The following is a 20547-nucleotide window of genomic DNA, read 5'->3' as shown; positions in this document are numbered from 1 at the left end:
AAATGAGTAAGTTATGCCTATGAAACTATGACAACATATATGCAAATTATGTTATGTTAATTGTATAATATTCATGATTATGTTGCTATTTATTTGCATGTGAACTTACTAAGCTTTATGCTTACTCCCCTCTCTTTTACATTTCTTACAGTATCGCCAAGCTAGCTTGAGGATCAGAGGACGTAGGAGACTCGATCACATTATCAATTGGACATTTGGGTATAGTTAGTCTTAACATTTTGAGTATGGCATGTATAGGGACTTGGTATTTTTGTTATATGTCATATGGTTTAGCCAAATATGTTGACTTATGATGATATTTGATTCATTTAGTATAAGGCCATGAGATGTGGCTCATATTGATTATTGGGTTGTAAACCTATTCATATATGCATGCATGTGCCTATGCAATTGTGATGTGGTTGGTTGTTGTGTGAATGTGATGAAATGTGTTGTGGCTATGGATGTTTGTTGATGGAATTGTGAGTGAATGACATGATTACAACTAAGACATGAGTATGTTAAATAGAAGTAATCTACCACTCTTAGCGCATGCAAATTTATAAATTTGGCTTGACCAAATATGAAGTCTTATGCATGTATAAGTAAAGATGAATTGATCATGATCATGTCTTGTTTGTGTATGTTAAGTGCCTTTGAAGTCATGTATATGTTTGTACAAATAAGGGTGGCAATTGTTTTGGGAAATAGTCTCAAAGTTGTCCACACGGGTAAACACAAGGGCATTTGTCTAGGCCGTGTGTGACACACGATTTGCCCCATAGGCGTGTGATCCGGCCGTGTGTCCCCTGCACCATAAAAACAGAATGCCCAGTATTAAACACACGGGCAGAGACACGGTCGTGTGTCTCAGCTGTGTGAAGGACACGACCTCAGGACATAGGCGTGTGCCCTGGCCATGTGAAGTCTGCATCGGGTTTGTGGAATTTGATTCGCCACACGACCTAAGCACATGAGTGTGTGACTTGGCCATGTGACCCTATTTTTGCTGATGACATCATAAACAAAGAGTTACACGGGCTAAGGCACAAGCATGTTTCAAGCCACACGGGCGTGTGTGACCACATGGCCTAGCCACACGGGCGTGTGAACCTCCAAAATAAGAAAATTTTCTAAGTGTTGTAAAAATTTCGAAAGTTCTCGGTATAGTCTCAAACCACACCTAATGTATGTTTTGTGCCTTGTGGGCCCGTATAAGGGACAATATGTTGTGTACAAATGGTTTTAATTTGGGAAAAATTTTATGGTTCGATTTTGTACGAATGTTTATGTTTGAGTTCGGTAACGCCTCGGACCCTATCCCGATGTCTGATATGAGTAAGGGGTGTTACACCTTGCACCTTAAATTTGAGAAACAAAATGCTCAGAATTGAACACACGGACAAAGACACGGGCGTGTGTCTTAGCAGTGTGTGCCAGACGGCCTAGAACACGGGTTTGTTGACCAGGAGGAATTCCGTAAAAAGTACATGAGTCAGAGGTTTGTTGACCAGAAAAGAAAAGAGTTTCTAGAGTTGAAACAGGGCAATATGACAGTGACTGAATATGAGCGCGAGTTTGTTAGACTCAGCAATTATGTTCTATAGAGGCTATTATGTGCAAAAGATTTGAGGATGGGCTTAATGATGATATCCGATTGTCTATTGGTGTCCTAGAAATAAAAGAGTTTGTTATCCTAGTTGAGAGAGCCTGTAAGGCAGAGGAGCTGTTAAAAAGAAAGGGCAAAGTTGAAATTGAGATGCAAGACACGAAGAAAAGACTAATGAGCAATCATTTCAGTCTACATCCAAGAGGCCTAGAGAGTTCTCCACTGGATCTAATTTTTTAGTTGGATATTCTTGCCGAAACAGAGGTAGAAGATTTATGAGTCCTAAAGCTCAGACCACTTCGATTGCAAGTGTTGCCAGTGTTCAGCCTATTAGAACAGAGTGTCCCCGATGTGGTCGACGTCACCTAGGTCGATGTCGAACAAGCGAGACAAAGTTGTTTCGATGTGGTGCACTAGACCATTTTATTCGGGTGTGTCCCGAGATGATTAAAAGGGAAGTAATACCGAGTGTAAGACCAGGAAAAGCTCCTGTTAGAGGCAGACCATTGAGAAATCTGGGAGCTGGGGAAAATAATAGAAGTGCATCTAGAGATTTAGTAGTGAGGCCAGATGTTAGAGCACCGCGAGGACTTATGCTATCCGTGCTCGCAAATTTTCCCTCCATGATACTAGAGTTATTTCTTTGATTGATCCGAGTTCAACCCATTCATATGTTTGCATGAAATTGATGCCTAGTATGAGTATGCTTATAGAATCTACAGAATTTATGATTAAAGTATTGAATCCATTAGGCAAGCATGTATTAGTAGATATGATTATGTAGAAATTGCCCTTTGATGATTAGAGGCTACTGTTTTCCGGCCGATCTCATGCTATTGCCATTTGATGAGTTTGATGTGATTCTTTGTATGGATTGGTTGACTACACATGATGTGATAGTGAATTGTGGAAAGAAATTCATCGAGTTGAACTGTGAAAATGGTGAAATTCTTCGGGTTAATTCAGAAGAGTCAAATAGTTCATTTGCCATAATTTCTATTATGTCTGCTCAGAAATGTTTGAGAAAAGGGTATGAAGCTTATCTTGCTTTTGTGTTGAACACTAAAGATCCAGAATTGAAAATTGAATCAGTGCCTGTGGTATGTGAGTTTCCCGATGTGTTTCCGGAAGAACTACCAGGTTTGCCTCCTGTTAGAGAAGTTGAGTTTGGTATTGAGTTGATTCCTAGTACCACGCCCATTTCTATTACTCCTTATAGAATGGCCCTGTTGGAATTGAAAGAATTGAAAGCTCAGTTGCAGGAATTAACAGATAAAGGCTTTGTAAGACCCAGTAGTTCACCATGGGGTGCACCAGTGCTATTTGTGAAAAGAAAGATGGATCGATGAGATTATGCATAGATTATTGGCAACTTAACAAGGTAACAGTAAAGAACAAGTATCCATTGCCTAGAATTGATGATCTGTTTGATCAATTGAAGGGAGCCACTGTGTTCTCCAAGATAGGTTTGAGATTCGGATACTATCAATTGCAAGTTAAAGAGTCAGATGCCCTGAAGACTGCTTTCCGGACTAGGTATGGTCATTATGAGTTTCATGTGATGCCATTTGGCTTAACTAATGCTCCTGCCATCTTCATGGACTTAATGAACCAAATTTTCAGACCGTACTTGGATAAGTTTGTAGTTGTTTTCATTGATGATATCTTTGAGAACAGTTTTACAGATTTTGAGAGATAATCAGTTGTATGCTAAGTTCAGCAAAAGTGAGTTTTGGTTATGAGAAGTTGGTTTTCTTAGACATATTGTCTCAGGTGAAGGTATCAAGCTTGATCCGAGCAAGATTTTAGCCATTATTGATTGGAAGCCTTCTAGAAATGTATCAGAAGTTAGAAGTTTTCTTGGTCTTGCCAGATACTATAGATGATTTGTAGAGGGATTTCCATGATAGCTACCCCGCTGACAAGATTGTTGCGAAAGGATGTCAAGTTTGAATGGACGGAGAAGTGTCAACAGAGTTTTGACAAGTTAAAAGCATTGTTGACTAAAGCTCTTGTTTTAGTACAACTAGAACCAGGTAAGGAGTTTGTGATTTACAGTGATGCATCCATAAATGGACTTGGTTGTGTACTTATGCAGGAAGGGAAGGTAATTGCTTATGCCTCTAGACAGCTAACGCGACATGAGAAGAACTATCCGACACATGATTTAGAGCTAGCTGCCATTGTTTTTGCTCTGAAGATTTGGAGACATCATTTGTTCGGTGAGAAGTGCCACATATTCACTGATCACAAAAGTTTGAAATATTTGATGACTAAAAAAGATTTGAATTTGAGGCAAAGAATATGGTTGGAGTTAATTAAAGATTATGAGCTAGTGATCAATTATCACCTAGGTAAGGCAAACCGTTCTGGCCCTGTTTCACGAAAACCTAAATATCTCTTAACATACAACTCATATGACCATTTTGTTTCTTCCATATGAAAGTAGATTCATCAAGGTTCATTTACATAATTTATTCACTATTTAATTCCATTCCTACTATTTTTAGTGATTTTTCACATCCACATCGCTTCTTCTTTCAAGATCGCCTTTAAGGTAGACTTTACCTATTTCATAGTTTCCATGATTCAATTAGCCCTTTTTGCATACATAGCACAAAGTATAATCATGATTAACCATTCCAATGGCTAATCGTTTCCAAACATTTCCATACCTCTTAGTGATCAACATACAAAACGATTATAGTACTATGCTAAAACGATATAAGCCATTTTCGCATGGCTATCCAAATTTACACAAAATCCATGGGTACATGACCCACAAAAAGAGGGTAGTCCTGTACATGCCATTTCAAAGTTCAACCAAAATTGTACCAAAATGGGGCCTTGATAGTGTGGGAGACTTGACTTCCAAAATCCCGAGTCGATGGTGACGAGCCAAAATCTATAAACAGAGAAACAAAGAAACGGAGTAAGCAATTTATGCTTAGTAAGTTTTGAGCAAGGGATTCTAGCACAACAAAAGCATAGCATTCATATAGCTAAGCGGATAATTTCATATGCACAAATTCTCTATATCATACTTACTTCACATTACCAACCCTTATGTTCATACACAAAAGATCAACTTAGCCAAAGGCGGTAGCTCATTTATCGATGACGAATACATTTGTGAGGATCAACTAATTCAAGCACACGAAACATACCTCATCATTGGGATTTTACGAGCGTATTAATTTAAATTTTTACAGCAAGATCGCTCATTCCCAAATCAAGCATCTTGAGGTTTAGCGGATATAACCACTCGCACAAGGCCTTGGTCTTAGCCGGATATGGTCACTAGCATAAATGCCTTGGGACTTAGCCGGATATAGTCGCTAGCACAAATGCCTTGGATCTTAGTCCGGATGTAGTCGCTAGCACAAAAGCCTTGGGACTTAGCAGGATATCGTTCGAGTAACCATGCACATATATCAATAAATCATGACACATTCATATTTCATTTTCATTACCAAAGCTCAAACACAAGACACTTATCACATTTACAATTTCGGCTCAATAGCCACATACAAGAGCATGATTTTGATTTACTTAAGACATAATCTAACCGAATCATAATTTAAGTTCCATTACTCAAAAACTTACCTCGGATGTTGTCGAACGATTTCGATGGCTATTCGACCACTTTTCCCTTCCCTTTATCGGATTTAGTTCCCCTTTGCTCTTGAGCTTAATTTAACAAATAAATTGATTTAATCATTTGAGCATCGAAAAGAGGAACTCAAGGTACTTAGCCCACATATATTCATTAGACATTATAGTCACATATGTACGGAATCATGAATCAAACTCAACACATTAGTTAATACTCTCCTTAGCGAATTTTCTAAGTCAAGATAAAGCCTTCAATATGCTTACCTATGGCGAACAACACATCAACCTATGTACTCATTCATGTGGCCGATTATGCATGTCTATGTTGAGGCCAATTATATACTCAATACCACACACAAATGGCATACCTTTTACTAACTAATGCATTACGATTATAACTCAATACGCATCCATCATGTACTCCATAACCAAAACACCATCATATGTAAGTATATACCTTGAGATATTGTATATGTCATACCAATACGTCATGTGCAAACATATATATATATATATGTGCAAGAGCCGAATCTCAAAGTTGATTATAACTAAACATGAACATAAATCCAAAACACAAATCTTACCTACCATGCAATAAGCATAAATCATACTTATGGATATACCATGGCGAATACATCACAACACCATACCATTTCAATTTTGGTCATGGCTAAACAAAGAACTTAATGTCTCACTCAAAAATGCTAAAAAGAAAATCCAAGAGTCATCAATCCACCATCACATGTATCATTAACAAGCTTCATATTTAGCATGCAATGGCATTAACACAAAATCCACCTTGGCGAATATCATCGCCATGACATAGCAAAGATTTGAACCATGGGCTAATTAGAACTCAAGCTAGCAACTAAAACATGCATGAATCTCATGGCACAACCTCAAACATACCTTAATCTAGATACAAGTATGGCCAAACCTCTTCCTAATCCTCTTCAAAACCAATCATGAAGCAAGAACTCCTTCCTTCTTCCTTAGAATTTTCGCCAAAAGAAATGAAAAGGATGAACAATTTTTTTCTCTTTTCTTCAACTCACGGCAATGGAAACACTCACACACATGCTTTCTTTTTTTCCATTTCTTTATTACCCATACTCCTTATTTTATTTTTCCTAACACACCTCACTAACATAACATGTTTGTGACATGTTTCCACTCATAGCATGGCCGGCCACTACTAATTAGTGGGGGGGGAATTTGACATGCAAGTCCTCCCTTTTGATTACATGCACTATTAGATCCTTATAGATTAGCCTATCACATTTCAAAAGTGTCACACAAGTCCTACTAACTGAATTCACATGCAATCGACTAAGTCAAAGCTTGAAATTTTCACACATTCATAATTACATATTCTAGACAATAAATATTACATTCAAACATTTCGGTGACTCGGTTTAGCGGTCCCGAAACCACTTCCCGACTAGGGTCAATTTTGGGCTGTCACAACTCTCCCCCACTTAAGAAATTTTCGTCCCCGAAAATCTTACCAGTAAATAGGTTTGGGTATCGCTCTTTCATAGAGTTCTCGGGTTCCCAAGTAGCTTCTTCCATCCCGTGTTTGAGCCATAACACTTTTACTAACGGAACCCTTTTGTTTCGCAACTCCTTCACTTCACGAGCTAGGATACGAATCGGTTCTTTTTCATAACTCAAGTCAGATTGAATTTCAACTTCTGATGGATTAATCACGTGTGACGGATCGGATCTATAACGTCGAAGCATCGAAACATGAAATACGTCGTGAATCTTTTCAAGTTCAGGGGGCAAAATCAATCTATACGCAACTGGACCAACTTGTTCGGAGATTTCGTACGGCCCAATGAATCTCGGGCTCAACTTGCCCTTACGGCCAAATCTGAGTATCTTTTTCCAAGGCGAAACTTTAAGAAACACTTTGTCTCCCACCTGATACTCAATTTCTTTTCGTTTCAGATCCGCGTACGACTTCTGGCGATCTGTGGCCGCCTTCAGATTTTCACAGATTACTTTTACTTTCTGTTCAGCATCTTTAATCAAATCAACTCCAAAAATTTTACTTTCACCGAGCTCGGTCCAAAACAATGGTGTACGGCATTTACGCCCGTACAAGGCCTCGTAAGGTGCCATCTTAATACTTGATTGAAAACTATTGTTATAAGCGAATTCAATCAAAGGTAAATACCGCTCCCACGAACCACTGAACTCGAGGATGCAACATCTCAACATATCCTCAAGTATCTGAATTATCCGCTCGGATTGACCATCGGTTTGGGGGTGAAAAGCGGTGCTAAAATGTAACTTGGTGCCCAAAGCTTCTTGCAATTTCTTCCAAAATCGTGAGGTGAATCTCGGATCTCTATCCGACACAATAGAAATAGGTACCTCGTGTAATCTCACAATCTGAGAAACATACAATTCAGCTAGTTTATCCAATGAAAAATCCGTACGTACGGGGATAAAGTGATCCGACTTAGTCAGTCTATCAATAACGACCCAAATCGCATCTTTCTTACTTGCCGACACTGGCAACCCAGATACAAAATCCATCGTGACTCGTTCCCATTTCCATTCAGGTATCATGATCGGATGAAGTAAACCCGTAGGCACTTGATGTTCCGCCTTTACTTGCTGACATATTAAACAGTTCGAAACAAAATCGGAAATGTCTCATTTCATACCATGCCACCAATACTGACGTCTTAGGTCGTTGTACATTTTCGTACTCCCTGGGTGGATTGACATTCGGCTACAATGAGCTTCGTTCAGAATCATCGAAATAAGTTCTGAATTTCTTGGAACACACAAACGATTCCTGAACCTCAAACAATCGTCATCATCAATTTGAAATTAGGATCCCATATTCGGAACATATTTAGCCCGTTTTGTAACCAATTCATCGTTGACTTTCTGAGCTTCACGAATTTGATGAATCAATAATGGTTTGGCCTTTAATTCAGCTGCTAACACATTGTCGGGTAGAACAGACAAGTGTACATTCATCGCTCGTAAAGCAAACAGTGATTTCCGGCTTAAGGCATCCTCAACCACATTAGCCTTTCCCGGGTGATAATCAATGACAAGCTCATAATCTTTCAACAACTCAAGCCAACGCCTTTGTCTCAGATTCAAGTCTCTTTGAGTCATCAAATATTTGAGACTTTTGTGATCCGAAAATACATGGCACTTCTCACCAAATAAGTAATGTCGGCATATTTTCAAGGCGAATACGATGGCAGCTAATTCGAGATCATGGGTCGGATAATTTTTCTCATGTGGCTTTAATTGTCTCGATGCATAGGCCACAACTCGACCTTCTTGCATCAATCGCAACCTAACCCAAGTAGGGAGGCGTCACTATAGATGACAAACTCTTTGCACGATTCGGCGCACTAAAATTGGAGCTTTCGACAAATAAGTTTTCGATTGATCAAAACTTTTCGACATTTTTCCGTCCATTCGAACTTAACATCTTTTGAAGTAGCCGTTATGGGTGTGGCTATCATCGAGAAACCTTTTACAAACCGTCGATAGTAACCTAGGTAAGTCCCAAAAAGCTCGAACCTCGATAATATTTCTGGAGGCTTCCAGTTAAGTATGGCTGAAATTTTGCTCGGTCGACTCGAATATCCGATCACGATACCACGTGACCCACGAAGCTAACCTCTCTTAACCGAACTCACACTTGCTGAACTTAGCATATAACTGCTTATCCCGTAAAATTTGCAACACTAATCTCAGGTGTTCAGCATGTTCGGTCTCATCTCTTGAATAGACCAAGATGTCATCAATGAACACAACTACGAACCGGTCCAAATGTCTGAAAATCCGATTCATCAAATCCATAAATACCGCAGGGGCATTAGTGAGCCCGAACGGCATCACTAAGAACTCGTAGTGACCGTACCTCGTTCTGAAAGCAGTTTTGGGTACATCCGAATCTCGAATCCATAGCGATAATAACCCGATCTCAAATCTATCTTTGAAAACACTGAGGCTCCCTTTAGTTGATCAAACAAATCATCAATACGCGGTAATGGATATTTATTCTTTATCGTCACTTTATTCACCGACGATAGTCAATGCACAACCTCATGGTTCTCGTCCTTCTTTTCACAAACAATCTTGGTGCACCCCAAGGTGAGAAACTTGGTCGGCGAAACCTCTATCCGTCAATTCTTGCAATGAGCTTTCAACTCTTTAACTCGGTTGGTGCCATACGATCGGAGCTATCGAAATCGGCGTAGTCCAAGGTACAAGCTCAATACCAAACTCTATCTCGAACAGTGGCAAACCCGTAATTCTTCGGAAAAACATCCGGTATTCACAAACCACCGCACAGATTCGGGTTTTATTTCTAACTCCTTATCATCAAGTACATACAAGGTATGCTTCGCACCCTTTCTTATATATTTACGGGCTAACATTGATGATATTACAGGTGGCAACCCTTTAAGTCCGTAGACTCAACTCAGATCATCTCGTTATTTGCGCACCTCAATTCCATAGTCTTGCTTTTGCAATTCACAACCGCATCAAGCACGGTCAACCAATCCAAACCAAGAATAACATCAAATTCATCAAGCGGCAAAAGCATCAAGTCCGGGAAAAGCAGAACCTCGAATTACTAGGGACATTTCTTACACACTTTGTCGACAAGCACGTAACGACCCAAGGGATTTGACACCGAATTACGAACTCGATGAGACTCAATAGGTAAAGTCTTCTTGGATGCTAAGGTTTCGCATATATAAGAATGAGTAGAACCAGGGTCAATCAAAGCAATCACATTAGTATCAAAGAGAGTAAAAGTACCGGTAATAACATCTGGCGAGGAAGCATCCTCGCGTGCGCGTATAGCATAAGCCCTAGCAGGAGCGCGAGCCTCGGATCTGGTTGTAGCATCTCTAGATCCTTTCTGACCACCACTAGCATTGCCCATATTTCTAGATGGTCTATCTAGAGCAGTGGTAGCACCCGGTTTCCCACTCTGATTTACATTCTGTTCAGACAACCTCGGGCAATCTTTAATGAAGTGGTCAACTGATCCACACTTGTAACAGGAGCGGTCGTGGAATCTACAACTCCCCGAATGCCATTTACCACAATACTAGCACTCCGCTCTGTCTCGACGATCATTTCCAACACTAGCGATCGAAGTGACTCGTGTGCTCACAGGGGGTCGATCGCGATCTCGTCTAGAAAAGCCCGAAGTGTCTCTAGATCGGCCTAGATCATCTCTAAATTTCTTCGATGACTGTTGAAAGGGCTTTCCCGATGATCTCTTACGAAACTCCTTTGCCCCCACATCAGCTTTCCTTTTTTCCTTACTGAGCTCCTCGGCTTTGCAAGCTCGCTCGACAAGCACCACAAATTCTCGAATTTCTAAAATGCCAACATACAACTTTATATCATCATTCAGTCCATCTTCGAAGCGTTTACACATCACAGCTTCTGAAGAAATGCATTCTCACGCGTACCGGCTAAGCCTCACAAATTTTTGTTCGTAGTCGGTAACCGACATGGAACCTTGTTTGAGTTCAAGAAATTCCTTCCGTTTTTGGTCAATGAATCTCTGACTGATATACTTTTTCCGAAACTCGGTTTGGAAAAACTCCCAAGTTACTTGCTCTCTAGGCTGTGAAGTCAACGTATTCCACCAATAGTAGGCAGAATCACGTAGCAAGGAGATAGTACACTTTAGGCACTCATTGGGTGTGCAAGATAGCTCGTCGAATACCCAGATAGTGTTGTCCAACCAAAATTCAGCTTGCTCGGCATCATCGCTGTCCGTAGCCTTAAATTCAGTAGCCCCGTGTTTTTGGATTCTATCAACTAGGGGCTTATTTGTCCTTATTTGGTCAGTTATCGGAGGCATTGTCGGGAATGGAGGTTGTGGAACAGCCGTATTAGTTCGAATGTATTGGTTGAACCAATCATTCATCACACTATAGAAAGCTTGTCTAGCTTCATCATTTGGATTACTAGCATTAGGTTGAGAGTCCGCGGTCTGTCCCTTGTCTTGAGAGCAGCGCTACACTCTCAAGATCATCACTATCGCTTCGGTCGGGATCGAGATCCATTACTATAAATAAACACATTTGCAAATGTCAGAAATCACCACACTATCAAATAATCACATAAAATGGCATGTATAGCTAGACCCAAACGCATTACGGTAGTCCTAGAATTGACTAAACCGTAGCTCTGATACCAATTTAATTGTAACACCCCGTACCCGAGACCGTGGCCGGAGTCGAACACGAGGTGCTAACAGACATAATATATTTATTTTCACAGTCTATTTAAAAATTTCCAGACAGCTGGCTAACTGTGTCACTGTCACCTTAAAAATCATATCTTGAGTTCCACAACTTGAAAATCAGTTTCGTGATTTTTCCCTGAAACTAGACTCATATATGCATCTACAAATTTTTTTCTAGAATTTTTGGTCGGGCCAATTAGTACAGTTTATTAGTTAAAGTCTCCCATGTTACAGGGATCGACTACACTGACCTTCGCGTATTACGACTTGGATATCTCCCTGTACAGGGCTTATATACTGATGAAGTTTATTTCTATAGAAACTAGACTCAAAGAGGAATCTAAACATATATGGAATGACTCCTAATTATCTCTGGTTAATTTATAATGAATTTCCAAAGTCGGAACAGGGAATCCAGAAACCGTTCTGGCCCTGTTTCACGAAAACCTAAATATCTCTTAACATACAACTCATATGACCGTTTCATTTCTTCCATATGAAAGTAGATTCATCAAGGTTCATTTAAATAATTTATTCACTATTTAATTCCATTTCTACTTTTTTTAGTGATTTTTCACATCCACATTGCTGCTGCTGTCAGCATCTGCCTTTAAGGTAGACTTTACCTATTTCATAGTTTCCATGATTCAATTTGCCCTTTTTGCATACATAGCACAAAGTATAATCATGATTAACCATTCCAATTGCTAATCGTTTCCAAACATTTCCATACCTCTTAGTGATCAACATACAAAACGATTATAGTACTACGCTAAAAACGTATATAAGCCATTTTCGCATGGCTATCCAAATTTACACAAAATCCATGGGTACATGACCAACAACAAAGAGGGTAGTCCTATACATGCCATTTCAAAGTTCAACCAAAATTGTACCAAAATGGGGCTTTGATAGTGTGGGAGACTTGACTTCCAAAAATCCCGAGTCCGATGGTGACGAGCCAAAATCTATAAAACAGAGAAACAAAGAAACGGAGTAAGCAATTTATGCTTAGTAAGTTTTGAGCAAGGATTCCAGCACAACAAAAGCATAGCATTCATATAGCTAAACGGATAATTTCATATGCACAAATTCTCTATATCATACTTACTTCACATTACCAACCCTTATGTTCATACACAAAAGATCAACTTAGCCAAAGGCCGGTAGCTCATTTATCGACTGAGCGAATACAGATTTGTGAGGGATCAACTAATTCAAGCACACACGAAACATACCTCATCGCTGGGATTTTACGAGCGTATTAATTTAAATTTTTACAGCAAGATCGCTCATTCCCAAATCAAGCATCTTGAGGTTTAGCGGATATAACCACTAGCACAAGGCCTTGGTCTTAGCCGGATATGGTCACTAGCATAAATGCCTTCGGACTTAGCCGGATATAGTCGCTAGCACAAATGCCTTCGGATCTTAGTCCGGATGTAGTCTCTTAGCACAAAAGCCTTCGGGACTTAGCCCGGATATCGTTCGAGTAACCATGCACATATATCAATAAATCATGACACATTCATATTTCATTTTCATTACCAAAGCTCAAACACAAGACACTTATCACATTTACAATTTCGGCTCAATAGCCACATACAAGAGCATGATTTTGATTTACTTAAGACATAATCTAACCGAATCATAATTTAAGTTCCATTACTCGAAAACTTACCTCGGATGTTGTCGAGCGATTCCGATGGCTATTCGACCACTTTTTCTTCCCTTTATCGGATTTAGTTCCCTTTGCTCTTGAGCTTAATTTAACAAATAAATTGATTTAATCATTTGAGCATCGAAAAGAGGAACTCAAGGTACTTAGCCCACATATATTCATTAGACATTAAAGTCACATATGTACGGAATCATGAATCAAACTGAACACATTAGTTAATACTCTCCTTAGCGAATTTTCTAAGTCAAGATAAAGCCTTCAATATGCTTACCTATGGCGAACAACACATCAACCTATGTACTCATTCATGTGGCCGATTATGCATGTCTATGTTGAGGCCAATTATATACTCAATACCACACACAAATGGCATACCTTTTACTAACTAATGCATTACGTATATAACTCAATACGCATCCATCATGTACTCCATAACCGAAACACCATCATATGTAAGTATATACCTTGAGATATTGTATATGTCATACCAATACGTCATGTGCAAACATATATATATATATGTGCAAGAGCCGAATCTCAAAGTTGATTATAACTAAACATGAACATAAATCCAAAACACAAATCTTACCTACCATGCAATAAGCATAAATCATACTTATGGATATACCATGGCCGAATACATCACAACACCATACTATTTCAATTTTGGTCATGGCTAAACAAAGAACTTAATGTCTCACTCAAAAATGCTAAAAAGAAAATCCAAGAGTCATCAATCCACCATCACATGTATCATTAACAAGCTTCATATTTAGCATGCAATGGCATTAACACAAAATCCACCTTGGCCGAATATCATCGCCATGACATAGCAAAGATTTGAACCATGGGCTAATTAGAACTCAAGCTAGCAACTAAAAACATGCATGAATCTCATGGCACAACCTCAAACATACCTTAATCTAGATACAAGTATGGCCAAACCTCTTCCTAATCCTCTTCAAAACCAATCATGAAGCAAGAACTCCTTCCTTCTTCTTTAGAATTTTCGGCCAAAAGAAATGAAAAAGGATGAACAATTTTTTTTTTCTCTTTTCTTCAACTCACGGCAATGGGGGGGAAACACTCACACACATGCTTTCTTTTTTTTTCCCATTTCTTTATTACCCATACTCCTTATTTTATTTTTCCTAACATACCTCACTAACATAACATGTTTGTGACATGTTTCCACTCATAGCATGGCCGGCCACTACTAATTAGGCGTGTGGTCAGCCGTGTGGCCAAGTCAGTAGCCTCCCTAATTTTCACACGGCTTGGCACACGGGCATGTCTTGTGGCCATGTGGACAAGTCAATATGTATGCCCTATTTTGACATGGCCTAGACACACTAGCGTGTATAAAGCCGTGTGAGGCACATAGCCTATTCACATGGGCGTGTGACCTATACAACTTTGAAAAATGATTAAGCTTTGAAAATTTTTGTATGAGCTCAGTTTAGTCCTAACCCCTTTCTAAAGAATGTTTAAGGTCTCATTGACCTAAGTAAGGGAGTCTGTAATAATGTATGATTTTGTGTGAATAATGTTTGTAAATTGTTTGTGAAATGTTCTGATTTGTCCGGTAACGCCTTTAAACCTAGTCCGGTGATGGATACGGGTTAGGGGTGTTACACTGCTAGTGATTAATATTTGTGAATAATGGATCCAGAATACATGTATGAAAAAAGAGATGGACTGCATGAAGTGGGTTTTGAAGGTATACTCTTTGAAAAGTATCTGTAGGACAAAAAGATTTATGGGATATTTGGAAGAATTTGCAGTTAGTTGGTTAAGAAAGAATTAGAACGTTAAGAGTATGGTAGTTGGCGTATAAGTCTAAGCCGAAATTGTAATAATCTCTGCCCAATACGAAAGAAAGTGATTCAGGAAGATAAATGGCATGAATGTTCTCAAATATTATAAAATATCCTCCAAGGCATTTTTCGTTAACTATTAGTCCTTCTGAACTTACAAGTGTTGTGCTTTTGTTTCAGGTAGTATGGTTCGAGTTGCGCCAGAAGGGACAACGCTAGGAGTACGCCAAAGTAGTGAAATAGAGGGTTATTATGCATACATTGGAAATATGGCGTATTGTAATATTACAAACCATGAGTAAATCTTTAGTAACTTTTTTTGTTGTAATGAACTGTATTTGGTGGAATAGCCCATTTTTTAGTGAAATCGAAATTGGATTCGAGACCACAAATCTGACCCAAAAATAAAATTTATTTTTATTTTATTTTATGGTCCGAAATATGATAGACATGTCATGTGAAAAATGTAACACCCCTTACCCATATTTGACGCCAGAACAGAGTACAAGGCATTACCAGACTCACATCTCAAACAATCATACAATCTCGTGTCACAAATTTGCGTCTAGATTAAAACCACTCACATTTAATAATAAAGTCCCTAGTACGAGCCTACGAGGCCCAAAACATGCTTTGGAAGTGGTTCGGGATTAAGCCGACAACTCGGGAAAATTTTACAAAACTTAGAATATTTTTCCACTAAATAGGAGTCACACGCCCTTGTGGGTAGGCCGTGTGGTCACACGCGCTCGTGTCCTAACTTGTGTAACTCTTTGTTTTGCAATACATGAACAAATTGATGTCACACGGCCAAGTCACATGCCCGTGTGCTAGGCCGTGTGGGTAATTTAATTTTCATAAAATAGTTGCAAACTTCAAACGCCCAGGACACATGCCCGTGCATGAGGCCATGTCATCCACACGATTGAGACACATGCTTGTGCCTGAGGCCGTGTCATCCATATGGCTGAGACACACGCTCGTGTCTCTACTCGTGTGCTCAATTCTGAGCATTCTGTTTCTCAAAATTAAGGTGTAGGGGACACATGGCCAAGACACATGCCCGTAGGGCAGACTGTGTGTCACACACGGTCTAGACACATGCTCGTGTGTCCTCCCATGTGGAAAAAATAAAGGCTATATACCAAGCCATTTGTCGCCCTCATTTACACCTGCACACACAAAAGTTCAATGGCATAAACCATGGCATGTTTAAGCAACCAAAACATCCATAATCAAAACTAAATCATGTTATTCATTACCAACACTTAACATATTCACTATAGCATGTTTTACCAAATCAATTCATACCAAGGTCACATTCACAAGGGTTAACATGAATACTTCCATCATGCATAATTCTACTTAGATTTCCTAGCACACCAAATGACTAATCTCATCCATTTCATAACAAATCATTTAACCATAATAAACATATAGCAACCCAATGCAAAACACATAAACAAAAGGCATTAGCATATATACTTATATAAATGGGCTTACAACCATTTTAGCCAGAATAAGCCATTTACATGGCTAAATACCAAATCACCTTAAACAAATATAGGTCGATACATTTGGCCAAATCAAATGTCACATATAACAAAATGACTAAGTCCTTATACACACCATACTTTCAAATACTAAGATCATCAATATCCAAAATGAGAGTTTGATAGTGTGATCCGAATCTCCGACAATCTCTGATCCGAGTTAGCTTGGTGACACTATAAAACATGGAAAAATAAACAGAGTAAGCTATATAGCTTAGTAAACTCATATGCAAGAAATAAGCAACCTTACTATGCATATAACATTCAAATAATATAACATAATTAAATGAAAATTTACGTTAGTCTCATGATCATAATTGATTCCATCACAAAACTTACCTCATTTGCATCATTTTAAGCATTTAATAAGCATGAGCTTTACGTACATACCTGAACCTTTTCGAAATGAATTTACATATGTTCTCATCTTTGACATACTCGTGAACCACTTGGAATAATAATGTTGGATACTCGGGATTTTTGCACACTAAGTGCCACATACGTAGCCAATGCTACCTCAATCTCATATCACATAATCGCTCACTCTCGAGCTATCGTCAGGCCTGCTTACACAAGCTGTTAGTCAAGACGTAGCTATGTGGTGTTGCTCACACAAGCTGTCAAGTATCCGTAACATATGTCGGTATACTCAGCCACCGGTAGGACGTACAAGATCAGCACCCGGATCACATAATCACATAACACATAATGACCCTAGTGACATGTCACTTGTATTCTCATCTATTCCAAAGGTTTAATGGGACTTCTCATTTTTCGAATCGACTTTGAACTTGTTCGTAGAATTATACTCGTTCACATAATCAAACATACAATTCATGCAATATTAAAACATTTAAATACAATTATTCTACAGCTTATTTTTAACATACAAACTTACCTCGGTACAAAATGGCTAATAGTTCGATTTAGTCCACAACCTTGTTCCTTCCCTGGTCTAGGTCAGAAGCTCATCTTTCTTGATCTATAGTACCACATTTAACTCATTCAATCATCACATTATTCAATTTAATCCCAAAAACACCTTATGGCAAAAATTACATTTTTGCCCCTAACTTTTCAACTTAATACATTTTAGTCCCTAGGCTCGTAAAATGATTTTCATTCAATTTTATCAAACCCAAGCCTAGCTGAACCCATCCCTTGCTCATAAAAGCCCACATTTTTCATTTATTCATGTTTATACACATATTTTACAACTTTTACAAATAGGTCCCTATTTGACATTTTCATAAAAAATCACTTAGTAAATGTTGTTTATCTAACACCAAACATGCATTTTCTACCATTAAACATCAAATTACACAAATATTCAACATGGGTAAAATTTTAGACTTTGATTTTCTTTTAAATTGGTCCTTAGAATAGCTAGATTAGGTTGAGACAACTTAAAAAACATAAAAATTATTAAAAACGAGACAAAGATGGACTTATAGTCAAGCTTGAAAGTTGGCCAAAACCCTAACTATGGTGACCCTTAAAATTTCAGCACAAGGAGGATGAAATTGAGAAGATGACATCTTTTATTTGTTTTATTTTGTCTTTATTGACCAAATGACTAAAATGCCCTTAATGCCAAACTTTGAGAAACGGGCACGCCATGTCCAATTTTGTCCAAGTTAAAGTATAATGGTCTAATTACCATTTAAGGACCTCCAATTTAAAATTTCATAGCAATTAGACACCTCTAGCTTCTTGAACACATATTTTGCACCTATTGCATTTAGTCCTATTAGTCAAATTGGACACTCTATCGATAAAATTTCTTAACAAAATTTTCACACAATCATTTAATCATGCTGTAGACCTTAAAGAAATAATAAAATGAATATTTCTACTTCATATTTGTGGTCCTGAAACCACTATTACAATTTGACCCAAAAACGGGCTGTTACAAAAAAATTGATACGAAAATTTTATCTATTAAGTGTTTAATTACGAGAAGGACTAAATCGCATAAAATGTGAAATTTAAATTCTAGTAGCTATAAGGATTAAATAGCTATGGAATTCAAAACTAAAGGTCCTTATATGGTAATTAGACCATTAAAGAAAAGTATGTAGATTTTTGGTTGCTCGTCCATGGAAAAATTAGAAAGGAATAGGGACTAAATTGAAAATGAAATAATTAATTAATTAAAAGATGATAAAAAGAAAATATCATCTTATTTTGTCATTTCAAGCCCAAAATTCTATGGAAACCCTAGGAGAGAGAGAAGAAACTTTCAAGGCTTAATTGGGTAAGTTTCCTTGTCCAATTTTTAGTTATTTTGATATTTTTGAAACTGGGATAGTCTATTCTATCTATTTGTGTAACAGCCCGATTTAGAGCCTAGTCAGAATAGTGGTTGTAGAACCACAAATCTGAATTCGTAAAACTATTTTAATATTATTTTTGGTGTTTACAGTATGTGAATTAATATGTGTGAAAGTTTTGTATGAAAAATTTATCGTTTGTGTGCTCAATTTGCGAAAAGGACTTAATCGTGTAAAATGCAAAAGTGACTTGCTAATTGTTAATGTCCTATATTGCTATGGCTTTTATAATGTGGGGCCTTATGTTGTAATTTAGCCATTGAACATTAGCATATACGGTAGTGGACTTAAATTATATGATTTTTATGTTTATTTATAATGGTTAAAATGGTAAGTTATGTGTTAAATAATAAATTAAACAAAACATTAAAAAGGCATGCATTATCATCTTATTGTTGGCCGAATGTGAGAAGAATAACACCATTGTTGAAGCTTTAAGTTTTGGCACCTAGAAAACTTAATTTGGGTATGTTCTTTGTTCGGTTTTTGATAATTTTTACGTTTTTGAGATCGTTGCTTTGAATACTAGTAAACTCGTGCCTTAATTTTTGGATTTAATGAAGAATTTGAGATTTTCCATTGTTTATAATGTGATGAATTTGTTGTTTGATGATAAAAAAATAAATATATGTTGTTAGATTGCTATGTTTAATTAAGTGATTTTTTTGGTAAAAATGTGTATTAAGGATTAAATTATGAATTGTGTAAATTTAGGGGTTTAAATGTGAAATAGATTGAATAAATGGGCTGCTAAGGACCTAGGAAACATTCGGCCTAATATGGGCTTATTAAAATTTTGGGTATTTTGTGTTGTTTTGAATTAGCAACTAAATTGAGAAAATGTGAAATGTCAGGGGCTGAAATGCAAAATGCCCAAATTATGTATTTTTAGATGTAATTGGATGAATATGTTATTAAACAAGCCAAATTTATATTGAATTAGATCAAGAAATGAGGAAATCAGATTTGGATCGAGGAAAGTCGAAAATTATCGAATAGTCATTCCGGTCCATTCGTGTTAGTACAAGGTAAGTTCATAATTAAATAAATATTGTTAAATTGAAATGTATGTACGTTATATGTGCTGAATTGAGTTGTAAAGAAATATATATGTGATGCCAAATTGGATTGAGCTTTGGAGAATCTGTTCTGACCATGGATTGATTGAATATGTGATATTGAGAAAGTTTCCATAATGTGACAATGTCTGAAAAGCCCGTACGAACAATAGGAATAGTTAGGATACATATGTCATGACATAGGATTCCGATATGTGTTATCGTGTAAGACCACGTCTAGGACGTTGGCATTGATTTGTGATTTACGTGTAAGACTATGTTTGGGACATCGGTATCGTATATGATTTTGTGTAAGACCCTGTCTGGGACAGTGACATCGATATTTGATTACATGTAAGACCACGTCTGGGACGTTGGTATTGTACGAGCTTATGAACTATCCGAGTATCCTTATTGATTCTGAACGACTCAACGGGCATTCTAAGAAATGAATAACCATGTGAAATTGTATCCAATTCAGGTACGTGTGATTTGTTTATAAAATTCAGAAAATGAAAGGTAAGTATGTATCATATGACCATATGTGAAATATATGACAACGAATGATATGAAAGTATATAAATGAATGATGTGTTATATACACTCATTATATGAATTT

The sequence above is a fragment of the Gossypium arboreum genome, chromosome 2 (assembly GCF_025698485.1).
Source record: "Gossypium arboreum isolate Shixiya-1 chromosome 2, ASM2569848v2, whole genome shotgun sequence".
NCBI classification, from domain to species: Eukaryota; Viridiplantae; Streptophyta; class Magnoliopsida; order Malvales; family Malvaceae; genus Gossypium; species Gossypium arboreum.
Note: the sequence above shows the minus strand (reverse complement) of the source record.